The sequence below is a fragment of the Apodemus sylvaticus genome, chromosome 19 (assembly GCF_947179515.1).
Source record: "Apodemus sylvaticus chromosome 19, mApoSyl1.1, whole genome shotgun sequence".
In the NCBI taxonomy this organism is placed as follows: Eukaryota; Metazoa; Chordata; class Mammalia; order Rodentia; family Muridae; genus Apodemus; species Apodemus sylvaticus.
The window spans coordinates 20,002,386-20,028,295 of record NC_067490.1 but is presented as its reverse complement, the minus strand read 5'-3'; the positions used below and the strand labels follow the sequence as shown (position 1 = coordinate 20,028,295).

The window sequence follows — 25,910 nt, the reverse complement described above, 5'->3', positions numbered from 1 at the left end:
TCATGGAGCAGAATGAATAGGAGCTCCCGTTGAAAGCATTTGTCATTATTCTGAGTTTCCACGGAGTTATTTTTCAAAAGAAAAAAAATTTTTTTTTCCTTCTAAGCACAAATTATCATGCAATCAGAGTGCCATGTATTGCTGTTGAGAAAAGCAAAACATGCCTTGAGTTAACTGCACATTTCAAGAAGACGTGCTGGGGTAATTGACAGCCCGCATCCCAGCACCGGTGGATGCCTCTAAGCCAGCAGCCTTCAGTTTAATTAGATAATTAGCCCTGGTCAGCCCGCAATGAATGCACAGGCAATTAGCGATGAATTTGGGCAGCTAAAGCCCTCTTTCCCTCCTTTGTGCTCTTTAGCTGTCATTAACAACTTTAACTACTGAACAATTTATATCTTCACACTAACAATCAACTTTATTATCATCGAATTCCTTGCAAGTGAGAAAGCAATGAGACCCGATGTTGGTTGCACAACATTAAGTGATTATGTTAAGTAATGCCATTTATTTTCGTGGCCGTCCCGCTGCTGTATTATGTCAAACAAATAGGGCTTTTAGACGCAGCGCACGCTCCGTGATTTCAATGATTGCTTTATTTGTCAAACGCAAGCAGCTATCGAGAGATGTACCTCCATTTGTAGTTGTTTCTGAGTAGCCTTCAGGAGACTTGAATAAAAGAAAACTTCCATGTTTGTCTGTTCGTCTGTGAGATGGGGCCCTCCGAACAGAGACTTTCTTCCTGTCTGAAGCATCTAATGTTTCTTAGATCCGGAGCCGTCGTCAAGAGCATCAGGAAGAGAGAGAAGGTTCCCCGGGCTCACAGGTAACAAAAGAAGCCATGGTGACCTCCTCTCAGATGCTTCTCCTGGGTGTGCTTTTCAGCAGTTCTTGGCCTGGCTTAGGCAGTGGCAGGAGGAGGACAGAGTAGAGGGTAATGCAGGTGGAAGGCGTGGCCAGCCAAGGGAAGCTGAATTCCTCACACATGGCCTTGAAGGCTTTTGCATTGCTCTGGTTCTCAACCTGAACCAAAACACTAAACTATAGTTCAGTCAGAAATGCGTTTTGAAAGTGGACATTTTAAGTCTCTACAGGCTATTTTGAGTTTTGTATGACCACCGGAGGACCATTTGTAGTGGCCAAACCCAGTCTGTTCCCATCACAGCTTATGACGTCCAGAACACACAGACCTCCCTTTTCATAAAACCCAGCCTCACTTATTCCCATCTAATAGGATTTGGGAGATTAAGCCTAGTGTTAGAAAATTAGTCAGCCAATTAATAGCCGTTTAGGAATCAATTAAAGAAATGTATTACTACTTAAGCAGAATTAAAAATGGATAAACAGAATCTTTCTTCTGGTTGGAATATGAATGCTGGCTTATAATTTCTTATCTTGAGACTTCCCATCTGGCTGATCTGGGAAATACTTCTTTCCTGCAGCAAAGCAGTAACTAGCAATTAGAGTTTCAAAAATGCCAATTTTAATCATGGCTTCCATTTCCAAAATAGAAAAACATAGATGAACTATATAAAGCCTCTTTCTCTTACTCAATGGACTGTTTTGAAAAGCAATTTAAATATCTCAGAATCAAGCTTAAGGGTATCCCAGAAATGCAACATCCCCCATACCTCAGCCCCTTTGCTCTGAAGGTGGCACAGGAGTTTCCCTGGCACCAATGACTTCTCATTCAGATAGCAACTCTACAGCGGCTAGCACATAGTAGGCCTTACTCTATAGCAGCTAACACACAGTAGGCTTTCTCCATTATGACACTTGGTGTTTGGGGGTGGCAAATCCTTTCTTGTTGGTGTTGTCCTGTGTGTTGTAGGACATCTAACATTACTCTCACCCCTTGGCTCTGTAACAACAGCACAAGCTTTTCCCAGACTACAGAATCCTATATACCTCCATCTCTTACCGATGCCCCTATGCCAATAGCCACAGCTAAGAACCAGTGGTATCCATGGAATAAGACTTTGGTATTTTTTTTTTTTTTACTGATACTATGGTGTTCTTACAGACAGGATCCTAGCATGACTGTCCTCTGAGAGACCCAACAAGCAGCTGACTGAGACAGATGCACCCAACCATTGGACTGCATTTTTACCTCTTAGTGTGGCTCTCCTAACCTAGCACAGAAAGGTTTTACCTTTCTACTCTTAATCCAGATCTTCCCAGAAGCCTTTTCATAAAGATAACATCTGTATTATAGCAGTAACAGTGGCATAGCAGTGCTGCTTGGCATAGCAGTGGCCAAAGTGGGTGCTTAACTTCTAGCATTTTCCCCAACCCCCGTCCCTCTTGCCAAATATAAAACAGTCTCTAGGAATGGTCTCAGTCCTCTTCTCAGAAACCCTCTTCTTAAATTCAGCCCTACATTTTGTTGAGGTTAAAGAGTTTGGCCAGCAGGTGTCTTACTTAGGATTTTAAAGGAGGGCATTTAGTCAGGGCTGGCTCAGTTTCTGAGGTTCAGTCCGTTATCATCATGAGACGAAACATGGCTGCATCCAGGCAGACATGGTGCTGGAGACGATCTGAAAGTTTTACATCTTGATCCACAGGCAGAAGGAGACTGTGTCCCATTGGCCAGACTTGAGCTTCTTAGACCTCAAAGCCCGCCTCCACTGTGACACACTTTCTCCAACACAGTCACACATTCTAATAGTGTCACTCCCTATGGCCAAGCACTCAAACACAGAAGTCTGTGGGGGCCATTCCTATTCAAAGCACCACACTAGGCCTGTGAGTGAAGAGACAGAAGTCCTAGAGCTTAGACAGAGAGGGAAGCCAACCAAGATGGCAGCACCTGAGCCATCAGGGGCAGGAATGGGGGAGGGGAGAACCTGGGAAACTGGCTTCACCTAAGGACAACCATAGCATGTAATTGGTGTTATTCATTTTTATTAAACACAATCCAAGATGGCGCCATGGGTAAATGGACACAAGATATCCCAGCTTTGAGCATATTGCTTCTGTGTTTTTCAAAGTGCATTCTGGACTTCACTCCTAGAATAATCTCCATCTGGTGGAATTATTAGGGGTGGGTGGGATGTTCTAGAGAAGTGAACAGAGGAGGCAGACACAGAGGAATAAAGAGAAACTGAGGCTGAGATGTCTTTGGTGTCTTTGCTCAGAGGCTGAGAAGAACGGTTCTGAATTCCTCTCATTTCTGATAATAGTCATGGATGGGGAGAGGAACTGGGGAGGAAGCTCAGCGGTAGATCCTTTGCCTAACATCAGTACAGCCCAGGTTTGCTATCCAGCACCACATATGTACGGAATGTGTGAGAGGGGGAGATCAACTCTTCCGATTTCTGAGCCTTAAGTTTGAAGAGGCAAAGAGAACTGTCGAATAATCCAAGCAATGGTTCTGTATATGTGTATGGTTATGAGTGGGTGGGTGTGCATTCGTATGGGAGTGAGAGATATCATTCCTCAGGTGCAATCCTCATCTGCATTCATTGATACAGGGTCAATCATTGCCCTGCAACTTGCCAAGTAGGCTAGACCACTGGCCAGCTAGCCCCAGTGACCTGCCTCCCCCACTGCTGGGATTATAGACCAGCCTGGCTGGGATTATAGCTACTTTACCTGTCTGCTTCTGAATTTCTTTTTACATGTAGGCTCTGGGACTGGAACTCAGGACCTCATGCCTTCAAGGCAAGGATTTAACAGACTGAGCCATCTGCCCTGCCCACCAGTGAATACTTTCTTATTGCTGATGGCATAGCCTTTTGTCTTCCAACACAGATAGAGGTTTGGATGCACCCCTGTCTGTGGGCGGAAGCACCCCTGTCTACCTCTACCGGCGGAAGCACCCCTGTCTACCGGTGGACGCACCCCTGTTTGTGGGTACCTACCACACACAACGAGCACACCTATCTGTGCGACACCACTTGGCCATGAGCCTCAGTAAATGCAGGGAAAGGGTCCGGAGAAGACCATTCCGACTTTACAGTTTCTGCTGGCCTTTGAGATTGTCCTCCTGGCTCCCTCCCATGCCTGGGAAGGCTGTTTCCAGAATAGCCAGCAGTAGATGGGAGGAGCGAGTGTAGCTGTGACAGCATCGGTTTACTGAGCCTTTGGGATGAAAGGGACCGATCTGATTATTCCCTGTTGTACCTTCAGAAGAGAAGTAGGTGAAGACCCGAGGATGAACCATTGTGGAAGCGAGCACCTTACTTGCCCAAGACCTCAGATCACACATCCTCTAAGCTGAAGGCGGTTTTGAAAGATACAGTCCTCCGGGGGCATACAGGTCAAAAGATGCAATTCGCCAAGAACAATCGTGGACCAAGTTCTTTGAACGCGTGAACCAAAAGGAACCGTCCCTCCCTGGTTTCCATCAGGTATTTTGGAATATTTCCCCACCGACCCCCTTTCCTTGTCTAGCACATGCCCTGCATTGTGCTGCAACCTGGCCCCCTCCCCCACCTCTCATCTTGCCCCTGTTATTCTTCTCCACCCATCTTGTGGACACAGAGACGCTCACTGTACGTTACTGTCTTCTGCTTGACGTTTGGCACAGTTCTTCTTTTCCTCGCTTAGATTTCTGTGCCTCTGTTCTCTGACCCAGAGTCCTTTGCTCCTTCCTGCTCTCCTCAGTGCTCCCTCGAATGAATGTTGTGCTTCCGGCTAGCAGTTCTTCCTTGCCCTCCCTTGAGGGAGCGGCCGCCAGCACTCCCCTCCTCTTTGATGTGGGTCATCACATTTTCTTTCTCTTACTATATTTCGGTGTCGTGCAGACTCCAGGGAACCCTGTTTCCAGGAACAAGTCCTAGAGTAGATCATTTACAAACTCTCCTCTCAGTTTTTACTGAAGAGTGGGCATTAGTTACTTCCCTCATTCCAAAGTCCCAGATGGAAACCACGGAGGGAAGACTCCTTTTGGTTCATGGGTTCAAAGGACTCAGTCCACGATTGCTTGGCCCATGGCTTTGGACAGAGCATCATGATAGTGGGAGCCTGGGACAGAGGCTGTTCACTTCCTAGTGAATTAGATGCAGAAAGAGAAGAGAGAGGGCTATAACCTTCCAAGGTACAACCCCCTTGGTGACCCACTTCCTCTTCTACCACCCCCCAACTCTCCAGTACCTCCCATTGAGGAAATTCATATGAAAATTCTCCAATTCTGGATGACTTAAAGGATCTCACTAGTTTGCAAAGTACAGAAAACAGACCATTTTACTGTCACGCTCATTAGCAATTTTCCATTGAGACACTGAGTGGATGAAATGTCCTCAAGACCTGACTTTAAAAGTTCTGTGGCAGCTGGACAGTGGTGCTGTAATCCTAGCACTTGGGAGGCAGAGGCAGGCAGATTTCTGAGTTCGAGGCCAGCCTGGTCTACAGAGTGAGTTCCAGGACAGCTAGGATTACACAGAGAAACCCTGTCTTGAAAAACCAACAAAAACAAAAACAACAACAAAAAATGTTCCATGGCAAAACAACAACAAAAACATGGGGGTAAACCATGAAAAAAGTTCTTGTGTCTTCAATCAAGAGCATGGCTCAGACACTACCAGCGTTTGAGCTAATTGCTACTCTGGGCCCCCGGTCTGCTTTTTGTATGTTGCTTCCAGAATATTGGAAGCCAGTAAGGAGAAAGGACCTGTGTTGTTAAAATAGTTTATCCAGACATTGTTTCACAATAGAAAATTGCCTGCTTTCCCACACTTATCAGTCGAGCCTCTCTTCTATTTAATATATTAAAATAATAGCTCAGTTCTCTGGGGGCCCCGGGATTTCCCCTACACAGAAGGGTATGGGGTGCCTTTTTCATATCTCTGGGCTGGGGAAACCCCACGCTAGGCAAAGGGCCAATTTCAGATCCAGCAGCTCATTAAGGAGATTAGAGTCTGAGGAGTCACAAAGAGGTAATGACACAGAGAACACAGAACCAAGGGGTCAACAACCTCACTGCCCTAGAAAGAGGAAGAGCAGTGACAGGTGAGGGAGGATGCAGTGGAGGACAGACGCCCCTCCCCACTCATGGCACCGTGCTTCATGGGTAATAGTCTTCTAGAGACTACGGGGCCACTTCTCTCCTAAGTGACCCAAACAGAGGCTTTTATGCTGGGAGATAAAAATCGACCATGGGACTGGAGAAATGGTCCAGTGGTTATGAACACTGGCTGCTCTTCCAGAGGACCTGAGTTCTGTCCCCAGCACCATGGGACTGGAGAAATGGTCCAGTGGTTATGAGCACTGGCTGCTCTTCCAGAGGACCTGAGTTCTGTCCCCAGCACCCACACGGAGGCTCACAGCACTTGTAACTCCTGCCCCAGGGGACTCAATGTTCTAGTCTCCAAGGCCACTGCACAGATGTGATTCACAGATACACATTCACAGACAGACGTTCACAGACAGACCTATTCAGGCGAAGCACCATATACACAAAATACCTACTACTACTACAGCGCATAAAAAAGATCATCCACCATGTTCAAATTGGCATCGTTAAAGAGATGGGGGGATGGTTCGATATATACTAACCAATGAATGAAATCCTTCACATCAAGGACTTAAGGATAGAAGTCATTATGGTCTCAATTGATGCAAAAGATGCAGTGTCCCTTTATAATAAGAGCCCTGAAGAGACTAGGAGTAACGGGCTCACCAACATGACAAAGCCCACCCATGATGACCCTAGAGCAAAGGTTACACTACATAGGGAGAACTGAAAGTGTCTCCAGTGAAGTCAGGAACACGGCAAGGGACACTTCCTCCAGTCTTGTTTGATGCTGTGCTTCATGTCTTAGCTAGAGCAAGAAGATGAGGTGGTAAAAGGGATACAAATAGGAAAGGAAGAAGCCAAAGCATCCTTTTATCATAGTTGACACGATTCCATACAGAAGAGACCCTAGAGACTCTTAAAAAGAAAGCCTCCAAGCCGAGGAACACTTTCACTTTCACTTTCAGCAAAGTGGCAAGATAACAAAATGACCTTTCAAAGATTGGTGGCTTCCATTCACACCAATAACAAAAACTGCGAGGGGAAATCATGGAAACAATGCCATCCACAATTTCGGTGAGGAAACCAACCCCTGCCCCCAATTCTACCAAACCGAAAAAGTGAAAGTGCTTGCTTGATAAGGAAAACTAAAAAATGCTGGAGAAGGAAATTTAAGGAGAAAGGAAGACCACACACACACACACACAAGCACTGGGGGAACTGATAATGTGAAAATGGCTGCCACCAAAAGCAAACCTGCAGACTCAATAATCCCATCAAAATTCCAATGCCATTCTTCACAGACACTTCACATTTATGTAGAAGTACAAAAGATGGGGGTGGGGGTCAGGGGGTGGGGAAGCAAAGCTAACTTGAGCAAAAAGAATAATGCTCAAGTTATCCCATACCTGATTTTAAGAACCATAGCAAGAAAGCAGCACTGTCTTTCTCCTGTCGCATAAGGATCACAGGAGTTTAGCCAGCTACCCCGTAGCTTCCCCCTTTGAGACTAAGCCCTTCACACCCTCTGCTCTTCTGGTTCTGGTTATTCCCCTGGGCTGACTTAGTTGGGGGGGGGGAGGTCCTCCAGGAAACCCACTGTTGAGTACAGAACACAATCACTGTGTGACAGATGTGTTCCCGTGTTGGGGGCAACCTCGCATACAGCCGTATTAAGACATAGGACCATTAAGAGGGGATGAGCTCCTAAGGTCACGGCCCCTACACGGTTTAATGAAGGGTTGTTGAAGGAGTTCATGATAAAAGGGTGAGTGATCTCTCTCTCCCCCTCCTTTTCCCTCTCTCTTCCATACCACCTTTCATCTTGGGACAGCGCAGCCATAGGGCCCTGACAAAGTGCCAGCATTTTTATATTAGAGTTCTCAGTCTCCAGGGGCTGTGAGGAAGAGATTTCCCAGCCAGTGGTATACTTCTACAACAATAGAAGATAGACAAAGGTGATACAGCCATCCTCTAGATGGACTCACTGAAGTCTGTATCCCCAAGTGTAGGGCAACAGTGATATCTGCTGAGCCGTGGGTGCAGACTGAACTTTTGGCTTCATGCTGCCCTGTGGCTTATATTGACCTTATTTTTCTTTTAAATTTTTAAACATTATAAGTCAATTTCTTCCCTCAGCTTCTGTGTGCGTACACATATGTACATGGGTTCTTTGTGGCGAGTGTGCTTAGATTCTAGGCCTGTTTCAATGTTTCTCTTAGCATTGCAACAGGAGGATTTGATAAGCAGACCCTCACCACCTCTACCCCGAGTCACCAATCACAGGTTTCGATGGGAGCTTGCAGCACACAGCAGGGTTGGGGGGAGGGGAGAGACATCCACCTGTTGCTTTAGTCCAGTAGTTCTCAACCTGTGGGCTCAAGACCCCTTTGTGGGTTGCACGATGGGATCACAGGGCTTGCCAGAGACTGTCACTGTCGGAGAACATAGACATTTACATTATAATCTGTAACCATAGCAAAATCACAGTTAATGAAGCAGCAATGAAAATAATTTTGTAGCTGGGGGGGAGGGGAGCGGTCAGCACAACACGAGGAACTGTATTAAGGGGTCGCAGCACTGGGAAGGTGGAGAGCCACTGTGTTCTTAGGACCTGGTGTGAATCATCACTCCACATCCTCCGCGCTGCTCAGAGCACTCGATGTGGTCTTGCCCGTCTGGATGGATCTCACATGCTTTGAGAAATGCTCGGACAAAGGGATGACACCCAGGTATGCCGTGTCCTCGGGTGGGTTTGCTGTACCCTTGAGGATTCCCGTGGTCCTCTCTGCGCCCAGGCTCCTCCTCTTCTTCTCAGTGAGTGTGGTTTTACCCTAAGTCCTCTAAGAAACATCAGGATATAATAAAAACTCTTACTTTTATTTTCCCACTGTGATCCGCTTTATGACTGTAGGCAAAGCATTTAATCTCTTCAGATGTCCCCTTTAAAGGAAACTCTGCAGTGGTGGGTATGCTGTTATTTGGAGTCTATGCTCAACGTTCAATTCTAGATGGTTTCCGGAAAACAGCAAGCACACTGCTGTGTGCAGTGACATTTTTCTGGAATGAAAAATTTTAAAATGTCTGTCAAATAACATTTTAGACATTTAACCACATTTTAAACATTTTATGTGAAAAAAATCTAGATAACTTAATAGAACCAAATATTCTTCCTCCCACACACAGTTTTTTAGTATATGTGCATTTAGTTGTATTTTTGTGTGTTCAAGCAATTTTTGTACAGGGGACATATACATAGTCATGTATAAGGCTTAGAGCCCCAAATTATAGCACTTTACAAACAGATCACTGTATTTATTCCTATTGATTTAGTTGTTTTCTTAGACCTCCCACCTCTGTCCCCTGCCCGATCGGGCACCTCAGGGCAGATAGGGTTCTGGTGGCTGAAGCCAAGCAGGTGACCTTTCACAGAGCAAGTGAAGACCTCAGAGCCTGCTGTCACTGAGGGCAGTGTTGAATCTCTTGACCCTGTGGACTTCAGAACATTTGGTCTTGCTGAGGCTGTTGTGGCTTTGTGGGATATGACCCGGCAGCTCCAACACATCGAAGAACTGCCCCTCATCCCACAGATTGCGCCTCACTGAGAAAGAAAGCCTGCTACTTCTGTTGCTGCTGAGGCATATGTCTTAACTGAAACAGAGAGCCTGGGACTTTGAACTCCCAGAAAGCCCAGTCTGAATCCATGCTCAAGGAGGAAATTTATTATGTCATCCCACATCATAAGGAACTCTGAAGCAATACATTTCAAGGCTGGTAGAGCTAACATTTTTCCAATTCTGTGACCTTTTCCTGAGCTATTCTCTCACCACAGCTGATATTCCAGGCATCACTGTGTACTTCCTCATTTTCCTTGAGATGAAGAAAAAGTTTTCTTTTTAATCAAGTAGGAACAGTTTCTTTCCTAGAAGGTTCTCAGAAGAGTCCCCAAAGCATGGCTAACCAGAAGATGGTAGAAAACTACCCCTAAACCAGAGGCTGACTTGGGCAATAGAATCACTGTGATAGTGTTCTGGGTTAAGACTCAACTCCTAAGACTGTAAACAAGGCCCAAGTTCAGTTAAGCAACAATTGGAGTGACTGATCGTGAACAGACATCAGGTTCTGATCGCTGGTAATTGCTACAAGCATTTTCTGTTGGTGTGTGTTTATGTTTGTGTATGCTCACGTCCATGTGTGGGGCTCAGAGAACAATATATATTGTCATTACTCTGACACCTAATTTCTGAGACAAAGTCTCTTATTGGCCCGAAACTTGCCCAAGAAGACTGGGTAAGGTTAGCCATTGAACTCCAGGGATTGGCCAGTGTCTACCTTCCTGGCTCTGAGTTTCACATACACTCTGCCAGTTTGGGCTGTTTTTACATGGGTTCCGGCCACGGAACTCAGGTCCTCATGACCGTGAAACAGGTGCCTACTGACTGAGCCATCCCCCTAGCCCATGTCTTTCAGACACTGCAGAAGAAAAGATTCTTTGTTTTGTTAAAGAAGATAGATGTATTCTGTACAAATAGTACAGAAGTTATGGGTTCTTTGTAATACGAAAAAAGAGAGAAAAAAAGCATTTTCCTTTGAGACTGGGTTTTTCTGTTTGGCCCTGGCTGTCCTGAAAGTAACTCTGTAGACGAGCTTGGCCTTGTACTCAGAGATCCTCCTGCCTGTGCCTCCTGAGTGCTAAGATGAAAAGAGTACACTACCACGCTCTGTTTGAAAAGAAAACCTCCCCGCACAACACAATATTTGTATTAATTATTTGGGCATTTTGTACAATGTACCCTAACTGTTGTGATCATAAAAAGAGAAAGCAGTGTAAGAATATGTTCTAAAGGGGTATGGGGGAAGGGGGTGCCTCAGCAGGCCCAGGCCAAAGTATCCCTTCCCCCTGAGGGACCAGCCACACAATGGTATAGTGTAGAATAGAGTTTATTTAGGACATGGGGAGGGGAGTTAAGAGGGTAGTAGAGGCAGAGAGGGGGAGAGAGTAGAGAAATAGAGGCCACCATGACCACATAGACAGAGGGTGGTGGGGGGGGATGGGAGAGGGTGGGGGGGAGGGAGGAGCCCAAGAAGGCAAGAGAGAGGCTAAGAGAGTAAGAGGCAAGAGAGAGAGAGAGGAGGGGCAAGAAGCACTTTTTATAGTGGGCCAGACCTACCTGGCTGTTGCTAGGTAACTGTTGGGAGGGGCATACCTGGCTGTTGCCAGGTAACTGTGGGGTGGAGTTTAGACAGAACCCTAACCCTAACTACACTGGCTTCCCATTCCTCCCGACCTACCCTTCCAACCTTGTGCTCCCCGCTCCATCCCCGAAAACCCCACAGAAAAACCTCATGGAGTCTAATTTGTGTTGCCTGTATACTCGTTAGAGCATGCTCAAACTCCCAGTGGCCAACTCCTTAAAGAAACTGAGTCACGTGGAGTGTAAACACTCTCCACCCACAGCCGTCAACTTTGAAGAGCTACACTCCAGCATCTTTTTTTTGTTTTTTTGTTTTTTTGGTTTTTTTTTGTTTTTTGGATTTGGGTTTTTTGAGACAGGATTTCTCTGTGTAGTCCTGGCTGTCCTGGAACTCACTCTGTAGACCAGGTTGGCCTTGAACTCAGAAATCCGCCTGCCTCTGCCTCCCAGAGTGTTGGGATTACAGGTGTGAGCCACCACTGCCCGCACTCCAGCATCTTTATTTCAGTTTTTAAGAACTCTTCAATAGCTTTCTGTCTGGACCATTTCTTTTATTCTCACTTTGGGGGGTGGGGTGGGGATGGGGAGGGTGACAGGGTTGGCACGGAAGTTGTCAACGTCCCTCATTCTCAGTTATGAGTCTGTAGTCATCAGCATCCCCGCAAAAGAGCTTTCCTTTCCTGTAGCAGCTGGTAGCAGCAGGCACCACAGACATCCCCAGGCCCTAAGCTTTCAGTCCACAGAGAACATAGCAACTGAGTACACACATCCGTCTGCCCTTTGCCCTCCCTCGCTGATAAGCTCGGGACAGCACAGCGCTGAGGTAATCCTCTCCTCTCAGCCTATCAGATGGGCCTGATCGCTGCCACCTTCCTTGTTGGTAATGGAGGCCACGTGGCATTCCGGCCAATTGGTAGACATTCTCTGAATGTGGGTTCTCTGGAAACTCTCAATTTCATGACAGACTGATAAGTGTTAGGAGATAGAAGGCTCTCGGGGACCTCCCCCTTCCTACTGCAAGATGATATCAGGTGCTGTAGGAGCTCACTCGATGGCGTGACGTAACAAGCATAGGGAGACTGGGAGGACAAAAGATTCTGAGTCATGAGACCAAGGCTAGAACTCCCTAGGTCCAGCTTTCTGGCTGTGAGATCACTGAATGGCCTCATTGTTTAAGTGACTGAAGCCGGCTCTTCCATTTCTCGCCATTGATGGTACAATGGCAGCGACCCTCTGAACAGTATCTTGTGCGGGTGCCCCAGCTCTTCCTCACCTCTCTCCTCAGTAATGCTTTACCTATGGAGGCTGAATGGCTGGACCACAGCTTCTGGGGGGCCTCAGGACCCCATCCTTCCCCACTCTTAGCCCTTGAGAATCCACTTCATTTTCTTTATTTTTTTAATCTAAGTATTTATTATTATTTTATTGTTGCCATTATTGTTTGTGTGTGTGTGTGTGTGTATATGCATGAGTATGTGTCATGCCATATCTGTGGCAGTCAGGGGAGAGTGGGAATCAGTTCCCTTCTTCTGCCACGTGGGTCCTGAGGCTTGGCTCAGGTCAACAGGCTTGGTGGCAAGCACCCCCTCCTTTTTTATTTGCTGAGCCATCTCATCAGAGGACCCCCCTCTTGATTTTCTAACTTCTTATATCTTCTATCCTAACTAGATGTAAAAATCTTCAGGCCCCTTCCCCTTCTGGCATCTTTGCTTCTCTACTGTACAGAGGACGACTCTCGAGGGCTGGGACGAAGTGAGTCTTTGCAAGGCATCGTTCCTTTCTCCACAGCGGCATGGAGGGAGGTAAGCATACTGTTCATCTTCTAGAGACACACATCCACCGCCTTCCTGGTTTTTAGTTTGAGAACAGGAGACCTGCGTGTCCTGTGGAGATCTGTCCATGTGAATGACTAACTCTGGGGTGGGACCTTGTTTGCCCACTTAGGGTATTTCCATTTCCACACTGCTTAGACTCACGGGGCCCATGATGGTTGGCTTGAGACTCCCTCCCACACGTGTCAGTCAGTTCTAGGTTAGTCATGATTTAGTGAAGTGGAACTTTGGCTGCACCTGTCTTATGTTGGGGAGGTGGGAATGGGATGGCGGTCAGAACAGTGTTCCCGCTGGTAAGCTCTATGTCCCACCCCTAGCCCTACCTTTGAGGATCCTGATTGCCAGGGTGGCATCTTGCTGGATTAATGTCACCGAGGGCATTGCCTTCATCTCTCCTGGACTGGACTACCTCTCCTCCCAAAGCCTGGCCCTGTTCATTCTTTCTCTCTAAGCACAAGAGCCTTTTGTGGGCCCCAAGATGTCATTCCAACACAGAGCTTTGTGCTAGTGACTGTGGGTTCTCCTTAAGGTAACTGTGGGTGGCCCTCCATTTCTTTTCCTGCTTCCTTTTTGTTTCTGTGAATTCTGTCCCTCCCCATCCCTCCCCATCCCCTCCCCCCAGGCACATGCCGTCCGTGTCATCTGAATGACCACTTAGAGGAAGGATCAGAAAGTTTGTTGTTTCGTTTCCAGCATAAATCAAAACTTTGTGTTCACACTGCGATGTGAGCGGGTCCGGGAATAGCTTTGGGATTGCTAAGTGTCTGGAGAGCACTGACTACAGACATGTTTTGAAGCTGGTCATAACAGTTGCTACAGCTGTTAACAGTTCGAGAAAGAATAGTAGCATTATCCGGCAGGCCTTAAAATGTGCCGGACTTGCATTGCACAGAAGTCACACTGGGATAGATGTGGATTCCCCCCCCTCCATTTCTGAAACCTAGCCATAAAGTCTTCAATAACTTAGAGAAATTCCTTTCAGTTCTGAATCCAACATGAAGGACATTGTGTTTTGACAATCCCATCTTGCCGCCCATGAACGTTGTCTTTGTGTGAGTGGATGTACGGGTTGTACTGTTATGTTTTTATTTATTCTGCATTCTTTATTCTAATGTCCTTTCCTTTTTCCTGACCAGAAAGATTGTTATTGAGCCCTTCACAAAAGCTGAAATCTTGCACTGTGTTAAAAAAATGTTAACAATCCAAAGAAGTTATAAAAATTTATAAGTTGGCAGAATGCTTGGGAAATATCTGCATATTTTAATATAAATAGGTAATGCAAATATTTGTTCATTGCATTGAGAGATGACTCTCTGTTTTCCAAAAGGCTCTGCTATTTAAATTTGATTTATTTGATTACATTGAAATGGTGTCCATCATGAATGGGGCCAAAGACGAAATGCCACCATTGTTGGCAAATGAAAGAAAATAAGTTAGATATGTTGTTGCTTTCGGGGCTGAACAGTTTCTGCTGGAGGCTGCTTTGTGATTAGAATTCTCATGAAGGTGACTTGCTTTTAATCTCTTTTTTTTTCTTTGTTGAGATTTTCAATTTGAGATTAAAGTTTGATGTTTTAGAAGCTTATAGTAGCTTCCTCTCTCCCTTCCTCCTTCCTATGTTGTTGTTGTTCTTCTTCTTCATTTCCTCCTCCTCCTTCTCCTCTTCCTCCCCCTCCTCCTCCCCCACTCCTCATCTCTCCTGTTAGTTTTACTATTTCTTTAGGACTGGAGAGATGAGATGGCTCAGCAGGTAAAGGTGCTTGCCACCAAAGCTGATGGCCTCACACCAGGACCCACATGGTAGGAGCAGAGAACTGACTCCTGCAGACTAAACTCTGACTTCCATACATGCTCAGTGGTGTGCACAATTACACACACACACACACACACACACACACACATATGCACACACATAAATGTACTTAAAAGTTTGGAAGTAGATTAGCAGGCTTGAGATAAACATGGGTTGGCTATTTTGAAGGGATAACCATGTAAAGAAATATAAGTTGACTAAGAAAGAATAATTATCGTGTAAGGATGGGGGGCTGCTTTGATTTAGAATGATCCTGGGCCAAAGGTCTGTGTGGACGGATTAGGATCTAAGGTTCTAGATCTGTCTGAAGTCCAAGTCAAGGTTGCGGGTGGAAACCTAGAGGATGGGTGGAGCTCCACAGGGACAGCCTACCAGATAGGTCTCCACATCTGAGGTGAGGCTCAGAATTCTCCAGAGATCAGGCTGCAGGCCAGAATACCCGGCATCCTGGAGACCTCTGCAGGAAGAGGCTTTTTCACCAGAGTTGATGACAGATCAAGAGGGCAGCCTCAAGAAGATGGGAACAGGCAACGGTGAAGCAGCTGCTGTGTGGTTAAGGCAAAGGGATCCTGGCGCTCAGCTTTGAGGACCTTACATCCAAAATGGAAAAGGTGGTGACTGTGTGTCTTCAAGAAAACCACTGCAGAGTGCCAGGGAGCTGGCACTTCTCATGTTCTCCAGCACCGACCCTTCCAGCCACAGCCCTGGGCATGATGGGACACCAAGAGGGACAGGGAAAGGATGTAGGTGACATCCAGGACTGAGCACAGCATCTTCTGGATAGCCATTGGCTGCCACCCCACAGTCTGGCAGGATCACTGTCCAGGCTTGGGAAACACACCACTCCTGACCCACAGATCACAGGCCTGAGAGAACCTAGGACACCTGAGGAGTCTGGCCTTCCTTGGGAAAAAGGCTTAAAGAGGAATGAAGGTGATAATGTTTCCCAGGGAGAGCATAGCATAAGAAGCTTTTCCTCTCCCTGAATGAAGAGGCCCCATTTGACTAAGAAATAATATCAGCAGCTGACATTTGCAGAAGGCCTACAGTATGCCAGGCATTGGCCATCTCACTTAAAAAGGAACGACGGAGCCGGAGAGCCTGTGGTACTTGTCTGTAACTGGGATGCTGAAGCAGGAGCATTGACAGCTAGTAGCTGACACACATTACACAGAGAGAGCTCGTCTCAAGAAAGACAATATGGACCTTGGAGAGAGATGGCTCTGTGCTTCAGAGTCCCTGTGCTCTTGCAGTGGACCCAGGTTTCGTTTCCAGCACCCACACAGTGGCTCACAACCATCTGTAGCTCTGGTTCAGGAGATATGGCCGGCCCTCTTATGACTTCTGAGGACACCGGGTATGGGCTTAGTGCAGGCAAACACTCATACACATAAAATAAGTAGATCTTTTTTTTTTTAAAAGAGGGTAAAATAAAATCAGTTGTAGCATAGACAACAGAGGGAACCATACAAACATCCCAAGGAAAGATGAAGCCTAGGCTGGAGGTGGCCCAGCAAACGTATAGGGAAACTGCGTTAATCCTGTTGTATGCAGACACCGGTATCCTGGTATCCTGGGTGTTGCTAGCATTTTGCTCTGGCTTTTTCTGGTCTCACGGTCTTTGTGGTTTCCAATGCAAGAATTCCAAGGAGACACACAGAGTAGGGTATAGAGCATGCTCTCAGAGAAGGAGCCAGAGTGCGTGGATTTTTCTCGAGAAAGGCTGTGTCTATTCGAATACAAGCAATTATTTAAGAGTATCTGAACTCAGGCATCTGTCACGGAGTCTCGCAGTGCTATCAGATGGCTGTGTGTGTGAGGGGATGCATGTGTGTGGGTATGTGTGTACTGGTGTGGGTATGTGTGGGGGTGGGATGGGGTATGTGTGTGTGTCCAGCCATATTATTAAATACAGTAGTACAAAGGTATTGAGGCGCAGATGAGGGGGACCTATTGGCTAGTGGCAGTCACCCCTGCCACATCCCAACTTTCCATCAGCACTCAGTTTCTTTACCACCTCCCAATGCCAGTCCTGTCTGCTTGGCAAGAGTCAGGGTACTTCCAGAACTGGGAAACCCTTTCATCTTGCTTTTGTTTTATTTTGTTTTGTTTTGTTTTGTTTTGTTTCGAGACAGGGTTTCTCTGTATAGCCCTGGCTGTCCTGGAACTCACTCTGTAGACCAGGCTGGCCTCGAACTCAGAAGTCCACCTGCCAAAAAAGAAAAAAAAAAAAAAAGAAGTCCGCCTGCCTCTGCCTCTGCCTCCCAAGTGCTGGGATTACAGGCGTGCGCCACCACTGCCCGGCCTCATCTTGCTTTTGTCTTACGCACACTTCAGGATGGAGCTCGGGAGCAGAGGAAAGAATGTGGTGGAGGAGTAAGGTTGGCAGAGGTGGGAAGTGGTTTATGTAAAAAGAAAAAGAGGGTACACTTAAAACCCTGTTGATTCTGAAGGGGCATGGCCTTCAGGACCACCAGGATAGATGTCCCAGGGAATGCGACCTAGAAGGTGGGCCTGAAGGGTGTGTAGGATTCTTTTATTTTTACTTTTTGGTGGGTATGGGTGGAAGGAACACCTCAAACAGGTGTCGTACCACAAAGCATGTCTGAAGGTCAGGACCAGCCTTCCTCTCATTTAAGGCTCTTTATGAGGCCTAGGGGTCAACGGCACCATGGATCTTTGGTGTGTTTTTGGTGGCTTGCTTGCAGTCTCCCCTCCTTCTTCCCCCCTTTTCTTCTTCCTTTCCTTTCTGTTACCCCTATGGCTCCCCTCCCCCTATACACACACTTTTATGAGGATCCTCGACACTTGTTTTGTTTTACCAAGAGCTGAGGCCAACAGTCTCCTCCTCAGGTTGCCTTGTGGCCACAACAGAAGCAGTGTTAAGTGACTTCACAAGCTAGGTCCTGAAACGTCAAGAGGCTTCCTCCTGGAACGCTTGGGACCCTTGCCTCCCAAGGCTCAGCTCCCCATGTAGGGATACAAGGCTCCCAGCTGGGGTGAAGGGCAGGCCACACCACCCAGAAATGTGAATTACAGATGCTCATGAACTTGAGTCCCCCTAGGTCGTCAATTCTTCCTACCTTGGATGTCACTGTGCAGAGCAGTCAGCCCCATGGCATACTTTTCAAAATCTTGGCCCCAAATCGGTGGGCCTAACGGAATGGCTGTTGATGCAGTCAGACCTGGACAACCTGTGCATACATCTACAGTGGCCATGACAGGCAACCATGAGGCTCTCCTCTGGGTCATGGCTTTCTGTTCATCAGAGAGGGGAAGAATGGGGATCACTGGTTCTTGGGAAGTCCTGGTTGGCTGATTTTACATCGGTTATCTCATTCTGTCTTCCTAACACCGTGAGGTAAATATCATTGGCCCTACTTTACAGAGAACAAGACAGAGAGGTTACGTGGTTTCCCTAGGATCACAGACTTAGAATACATAGTTTCTGCAGAAGTCCCATATTTCCCTATTATAGGCAGTGTGTGTGTGTGTGTGTCCTCAGCTGTATGAATCCCAGAAGCACTCTGACCCTCCTCCATTCTCCAACACCCTCCCAGACCAAGATCTGGGAGGCAGATGGAGGGAGTGGTTTACTTCCACCCTCCCAGATACTTTGGGTTACTTGGTTTATCCTTTGTGTGTCAGTCAAATCATCAACACCGGTTACTTTTAATGTCACAAGTGGCCCGACTGGAGACTATAAGTACCATGACCTCCCTAAAGGTGTCTTTAAAACAGAACTTTTGGGAAATGTCATGAAGGTCACAGGGTACCACAGTTTAAAAGTTAGTTTTAAAATTTTAAATTAACAAGCACAATGCTATGCCAACCCTCAATAAAACAGGCCTGGATTGTTATCTGTCATCTTGCTTGCTGAGACTGGCTTGTGTTTAGCCAAAATAGAAGCCACAGTCCATCCCTTTCTATAGGGAAGTGGGAAGGAGGGGCCTCATACAAGGGACAGATGTTGCGTCTCAAAAGGATGCTCCGCAAACTCTGACTGCTGGGTCAGTGGGGAGAGAGGGTAAGAAGATCACACTTCACCAGAGACTGGGAAACCATCTTCACAGGCTGGCCCAGGACTCAGCATTTTTAGCATGCTCCCATCGAATTCTGGTGCATCCTGAAGACGGAGACTTTGGGGATTATATGCTTAGGACTGGGGAACACTGAGGTCCTACAGAGGGCCAGTTGATGGGAGAGTATCATGTAGTTGGCCTATTGACTTAAAATTCTGAATGCATGGAGACTTTGGACCAGGGGCTTAACCTCCCTCGACCGTCAGCTACGGTCACCTGCTGGTAGGATAGGATAGAAAATAATAGTTCTCTGTCATTTGGACAAATCTCCTAGAGGAGTTGCCTACATTCTCCATTACTATTGATAACTAGAAACAGTGGCTATGTGGACCAGAGTCTGTTCCATTCTGGCCAATTGAAACAACACTGGGTAAAGGGGTATGTGGGGTGAGAACCCTGCAGGGTCAAGTGAGTGAAGGCTGGATATGTCACCCTCCCCGGGCATTGCTGAATGTTCAAACAGGACTTGGCAACAGACTGAGGAAGCCTGATAGGAGATCTGGAATTGAGTTTGGGGATCACTGGGCCCCACTTTTTTTTTATTTGTATAGAGGTATAAACTCGGGCCCACAACAGGGAAATCACAGTACTAAATCCCTACTCTTTCCCTTCCTGGCTGTGTCTTCTAGGAAAACTCACTTGTTCTCTCTGAAGTGTAGGATGACAGCAGGGTCACTTGTCATCTTTGGCCAAGTGAGTCAAACAGCAGGAACATGGAGAGTGGAGTCTGGCTTGGCCGTCTGGTCGCTGATTGCTGCCCGGGTCCTGCTCAGCTGGCTTCACAGAGCTAGCTGCTGGCAGAGCCAGGCCAGGCCTGGTGCATTTTCCCAAAGGGTGACTTTCTGTGGTCTCCAGCCTCACAGGATACCTGCATTTCCCACACTGGTCAAGGGCTATTTTAAGCACTTTCTGTGGAAGTGCCTGGGAACAACGGGCTCTGGCTGGCTGCCTCGAACCTCACAGTCTGTTCTTAGGGGTGGGTGGCTTCTGTGTCCTGTCCTGTCTGTCTGTCTGTCTGTCTGTCTATGTCCCCAGGTGCCCAGTACATATTGTTTGTTTAGTACACAGGGCCATAAACTCAGGGCTGAGACCTGACATGCTGTAACTATTTACCAAGGACAGGATCCCCGGTCCCCTCAGCTTCTGTCTGTGAGGCTGGAGTTTGCAATCTCTTTGCATCCTCTGCTCTCTTCTCCAGTCTTGAGCAGGAATGCCTACTTCACGGGACTCAGACAGGACCTTCAGGCAAAGCACAGGGAGTTGCCCATACTCTATGCATAGTAGACTTAGGCTATAGAGAGCGAAGAATTGCAAGTTGAAATGCAATGATATTTTAAGTAATCACAGAAAGATAATAGGTCAAAATTGCAAGTTAGTTGAAAGTATAGTATGGCTCTAAGCAGTCAGAAGGATTGACAATGGCTTTCAACGCACACACACACACACCAGAGAGAGAGAGAACTTCAAAGCTTTCTTGTCAAGCTCTGAGCTCCTCCCCAATTCCTGCCTTCCCACTTCTGAGTTTGCCATAGTCGTTTAGGACATTGCTTTAAAACTAAAGGTGCCAGGAGTGTGTCTGTTCAGGTTTATAAGCTTATTGCAGGCCTTTGGAGGGAGTTCTAACTAGCAATCAATCTATCTATAGGGTTCATCTGCTTTCAGACTCTTAAACTAGATAATGGAAGACGGGCAGTCACAGGATAGTAGGCAAGTGAAATACATTGTGTGGGGTCTCAAAGTGGAGGGGTGTACTGGCTGGTTTTGTGTGTCAGCTTGACACAGGCTGGAGGTATCACAGAGAAAGGAGTTTCAGTTGGAAAAGTGCCTCCATGAGATCCAGCTGTGGGGCATTTTCTCAATTAGTGATCAAGTGGGGAGGGCCCCTTGTGGGTGGTGCCACCTTTGGGCTGGTGCTCTTGGGTTCTATAAGGGAGCAGGCTGAGTAAGCCAGGGGAAGCAAGCCAGTAAGGAACATCCATCCATGGCCTCTGCATCAGCTCCTGCTTCCTGATCTGCTTGAGTTCTAGTCCTGACTTCCTTTAGTGATGAACAGCAATGTGGAAGTGTAAGCTCAATAAACCCTTTCCTCCCCAACTTGTTTCTTGGTCATGATGTTTGTACAGGAATAGAAACCCTGACTAAGACAAGGGGAAAACTCTCTCTTTAGTGGAGCTGCCACATCAGTGAGGGTTATGACTGACACAGGCTCTGGCTTCTCCACTCCCTGCTTTTGTCCGGGGTTACCACATAATTCAGGATGAGCCAGGCGGGACTGAGGGAACAAGCACCCCGAGACTCCCAGTGAGGAAAGCAGAACCCTTTCTTCCTCGAGTGGCATATCTCTTTGTCAGTTTGTCTGGGCCTGGCCTGGAGCATCTTCTGCAGAACGGTTGTCACGGCCTAGCAACCCCGAGGTAGACTGAGCAAGGCAGACTGAATGAAAAACTTCCACATGGAAGTAGTATATGTCACTTCAGCCCAGAGGCCATGGCCTCAGCAAGGTCATACCTAGCTGTGACGAAGCACAGAAGCGTGTCTCTACGGTGGGTTTGGGTGGACAGCTCTACTATGTCTGCACACACGCACATGTGCACACACGCACACTCGCGTACCTTTGCAGCCACTGACTCCTAGGAGACTATTGGATAGTTCATGGTATCTTCCCAGCACCAGGCTGCTGTAGAAATGGGATCACTGTTAGGTGCTGACTGACTGTGCAGCTGAACATGTGCCTGGAACAAAATGGGAAATCGGGTCAGGACATCTGATCTACTGCTTCATTTCCTCCTACGGTGGCCCTCCTTCCTTCACTCTGAGGCTAATAGCTTGCTCTGTCTTGGGTCACCAGTTAGCCACTCTTAAGCCTCTGTCTTGCAGATGTCAAATGGGGACTTTGTCATTCCTTTGTAGAGATTGTGATGGACATGTAAAAGATGGCCCATTGGGATTTCCAGTACCATCGCCCAGGGGCCTTGAGGACTCCTTCAATCCCACTGCCCTGCACTCCTGGTAGGAGTCTACTTGGATCTCCCTGCTACGACTTCCCTCCTGTTCCCATGGTAAGATTCCCTGTTCACATCTGGCTTGATCACAATATTCTTTCCTATGAACTAGGATAACATAATCTCTATTGGCTCACAAATGGATGTGCGTTAGGAGAGATCCTTCCATACCCCCAGTGACAGGCCAGCCTGAAAGGAACTCACCAAAGCAGGCTAATGGCAGTCACAGATATGTAGACTTCCCAAAATGAAGGGAGACGGAGGCCAGAGGGAGGAAGCGACAGAGGGTTCCAGACAGGTTGAGGTCAGGCGTAGGAGACCACGTTACCATCTTGTCTCTTCTCCGACATACCTGCCCAGAAGAAGACGCCCGAGAAGAAAGGGGTCATTTCAGATGATTCATAGATCTTTTCATAAACAAATCTATTTTTCCTTGTAAGGCTCTGGGTGACTAGACAGAGATAATAAGATAAAAAAAAAAACCCTTTTTCCTCTAAACGACTGGTTAAAGTGTAGTACAGGCTGTGAGTTACTCAAGGTCATTATTGTGCGATGGGTTATCAAAGACCTCTGTGAAACGTGTGGGACTTTTATGAGCTTGTTTTTATTATAGTAGACTGTCTGAGGGCCCCTTTTGTACAAAGTGCTTTGAAAGCTCTAACGAGACCCCATAATCACCTGTGTGATTACGAAGGTCAAATTGTGCCGAACAAACCCCAGGGCTATTTTTGACCAAATTAGTGGATGAACAGAACAGAATATTAAATAATATATATATTGTTGTTGTTGCTCTTTCAGCCTTGTGGGCACAATGAAATCTCGTCTAGCCGAGAGAGGGACTGCTCTCCTTTATTTTCTCACATCTCCTGTTCTGTGACATCGCGGCTATTCCATCTTTCCCCCGGGGACAACAAGGATGGTGCCTAAAGGCCACAAAACATTCAGGGTATCCACGAAAACGCTTCAAGTCCTTTTCAATCAAGAAGAAAAAGAAATGAACTTTCAGGTTGAAGGAAATGTGATCGCTAACAGGACAGTCGTCTGTATACCAGCATAGCCATCACTAGATTATTTATGTATTTACTTTCGTGAAGGGCAGGGACCGGCAAACAAAACCACCCAGTGTCTCTGAAGGTCTTAATGCCCACCCCCCCCCCATCCCCGCTGTCAGTGTTGGGGCTGGGTTCGGCTGAGAAAGTTTTCTTTCACTGGGTTCAAGGTGAAGGACATAGGCTCGCTAGGTTTCTGATAACTGGCTAAACAGTCACCTCAGTTTGTCGAGGAGATTTGCTCCAGTGTATTTATGCATGTCAGTGTAGCCCGAGTCCCCCTGGATGTCCTTCCAGAAGGAGGCCTGTGCTTTCATCCATTCTAGACAGGCTTTCTCTGTGTAGCCCTGGCTGTCCTTGAACTCACTCTGTAGACCAGGCTGGCCTCGAACTCAAAGATCTGCCTGTTTCTGCCTCTCGAGTGTCGGGTATTAAAGGCGTGTGCCACCACCGCCTTCACTTTCCTAGTCTAAGATGTAGGAAACGTGAGGTTAGAAAAGCAGTGGTCTGTTTCCTTCCTCCTGTGAACCAAGAGGCTGAAAGGACTTCGTGTTCATCACCCACACGATGGGCTTGGAGATAAAGGCTATTCAAGTTCAAACTGAACAAAAGCTCAAGTGCGCATGTCCGAGTGAGGCCTCCGGGGTTACGCGGCACCTGCCTTCTGCTTCCGGTTTTCTAGTCTTTCATCTCAACACGGGGGTTCTGAACTTGCTGCAAAGAGCTTCGATAGTGGACATAGGGAGGGGAGTGGGCGAGTAACAGGCTCATGTTATGGGGAGTAGCTTGACTCCAGGTACCTAGAACTGCCGTTGCCCCTTGGGACAGTTACAGTTGCTAGAATTTCAGATTTTGCATCACTCGCCGCTCTGTAGCCAAGATGGAGCTTCTTGCCACGTTAAATCTCTGTAATATCCATTTGCTGAGGGCTGTGTTCTAGCAGCTAGATAATTTGTAGCCGGAAAGCCTTCATCTGGTGAGAGATACCGATGTCCCAGGATGCCCATGTGGCCTCATTATACGGAGACTGACACCTGGGCCCTGTTTGTCTGTCTGCACTATCTACGTGGTAAAGATTTAGTGACCACCCAGACCTCCCTATGGCATTTGAAATTCACAGGATGCAACCAAAAGTTGCAAAGCTGAAACATCGTGATGGCGGGGCCTGCGAAGAAAGGTATGATGGGAAACTTCCTGAGCAACACAGAGAGAGGTCCAATGACTCATGCATTGCCAATGGGTGCGACACATTAGGACTTTCAGGGGCACTGGGTGGGGTTGCCATGATGGTCCTGATTCCCATAAAAGTAAGTATATATAAAAATTACACGTTATGGATATTTGACAAACAAATATCATTGTTACCTATCACATTTCCTTTGTCTTGAAAAATGCACAGTTTTCTTCAATTTTGAAAAGTAAACATTTTCATGGGTTCTCCAAAAGTTAAATGGGATGTTGACCACATTATCCCCGATGTGTTAAGCTGGCCATATAGCAACAAGAAAATGTCTGTATCCTCAAGATGACCTTGGGAAACCAAATGGTTATGAACAGGAGTTATTTTATTACTCTAAGTGGGTCGTGTTACATGTTATAAGTTACAAATAGGTGTGGCCCAGAAAGCGAGAGAGCTTAATTCTGCAGACAAATCCACATGCCAGTGTCTCACGGTTAGCAATAGCTTGTCTGTAAAGACTGTGGAATTCTAAAGCAAAACTTACAAGGTTGGTTTCAGAGACCAAGACCAGAGATTTTATAAACATCGAGGTGCTGTGGCCTTTGGTCAGGATCCTGCTTTCAGTTAACCACAACCTTGTGCAAAAGTCTTTCTTAGGCAAGAAAGACTTGTTTCGTTCTGTGCTGTGACTTCCTTCTCTCTCCAAGATGGGATGGCAGGAGTCCTATGGAGACCGTGGAAGGAATTGTGTTTGCAAAGCCCTCTGTGCGATGCCTGCGATACTGTATGTTTTCAGTGCTAGTTGCTATAATTGCTATTATAATTGCTATAATTATCACTATGAAGTTATCTCATTCGACAGATAGAGAAACTCAGGATTCTCCATCATTTTGCTAGGCAGTCATTTTGCTAAGTTCAGACAGGTAGCTAAGGGAGGAAAAAAAAGACGTCAGAGGTTAGAATTAAGCAATCATTAGTGAAGAGAAGGAGTGGGAGGGAACTAGAAGGTTCAAAGAGAATTGAAACATAGTAGTCTTTTTTATCCTGCTCCGTGTGCTGGGTATGAACTATGTCCTTTCCAGAATGTCCACACTTTATCAGCTACCTTCCTCTGGTGGCTTGGCTATCTCAGAAGCTATGGTCAACTGCTGCTCAGTGTTCCAGGAAGCCTTCGGTAGCAGCCTAATGTGTTGTTACAATGCTTATGTAAACATCTTATCATCTCACAAGGATTACTATAATATGGAGAGAGAGAGAGAGAGAGAGAGAGAGAGAGAGAGAGAGAGAGAGAGAGAGAGAGAGAACATTCACATAATCTTTGTCACCGTGCATGTAGCAATTTCTATTTTACTATCTTCACTGACATCTTTCTGGGTCAGTTTATAAATCCAGCGCCATCACAGGAACACGTACATAAGGAAAACCGTACTCTGTAGTGAGTCTGGTATGGGCTGCAGCTTCTGGTACTTACTGGAGTCAGAAAACACGTGCCATGGATGGGTTAGCATCAATCCTCCCCTAACAAAGACTGCTGTGGAAAAACACACACTGCACTAAGGAGAAGAGGTCAGAGACAGTAGCAAGTGCAACGCTGAGCTGAAAGGGTGGGGCTCCGCAGCTCAACAGACAGGGATGCTTTTCTGATGTTCCCAGGAGGAGAAATGGCTCCGTTAGCCAGCGTTGCCCGCCATACAGTAACTGGAAGGCCTAGCAGATACCAGCTGATTCATCCTACCAGAAATTGGATAGATAAATCACCACCCAAAACAACAGTGATGTGGCCATTTTAATAGCACCAAGA

The 25,910-nt window shown here is 46.8% G+C and overlaps 1 long non-coding RNA gene across 4 annotated transcripts; it reads left to right on the top strand.

The window, feature by feature from the left end:
- The first annotated feature begins 613 nt into the window (after positions 1 to 613).
- LOC127669504 (uncharacterized) lies at positions 614 to 25,349 on the top strand. 4 transcript variants are annotated; one of them, XR_007974377.1, is made up of 6 exons: positions 614 to 826; positions 4,132 to 4,352; positions 12,820 to 12,953; positions 19,508 to 19,712; positions 21,789 to 21,937; positions 22,679 to 25,349. It is a non-coding gene; the product is annotated as an uncharacterized LOC127669504 (long non-coding RNA). The 4 variants fall into 4 exon arrangements; XR_007974380.1 differs by lacking the exon at positions 12,820 to 12,953; XR_007974378.1 differs by lacking the exon at positions 19,508 to 19,712.
- Positions 25,350 to 25,910: the final 561 nt, after the last annotated feature.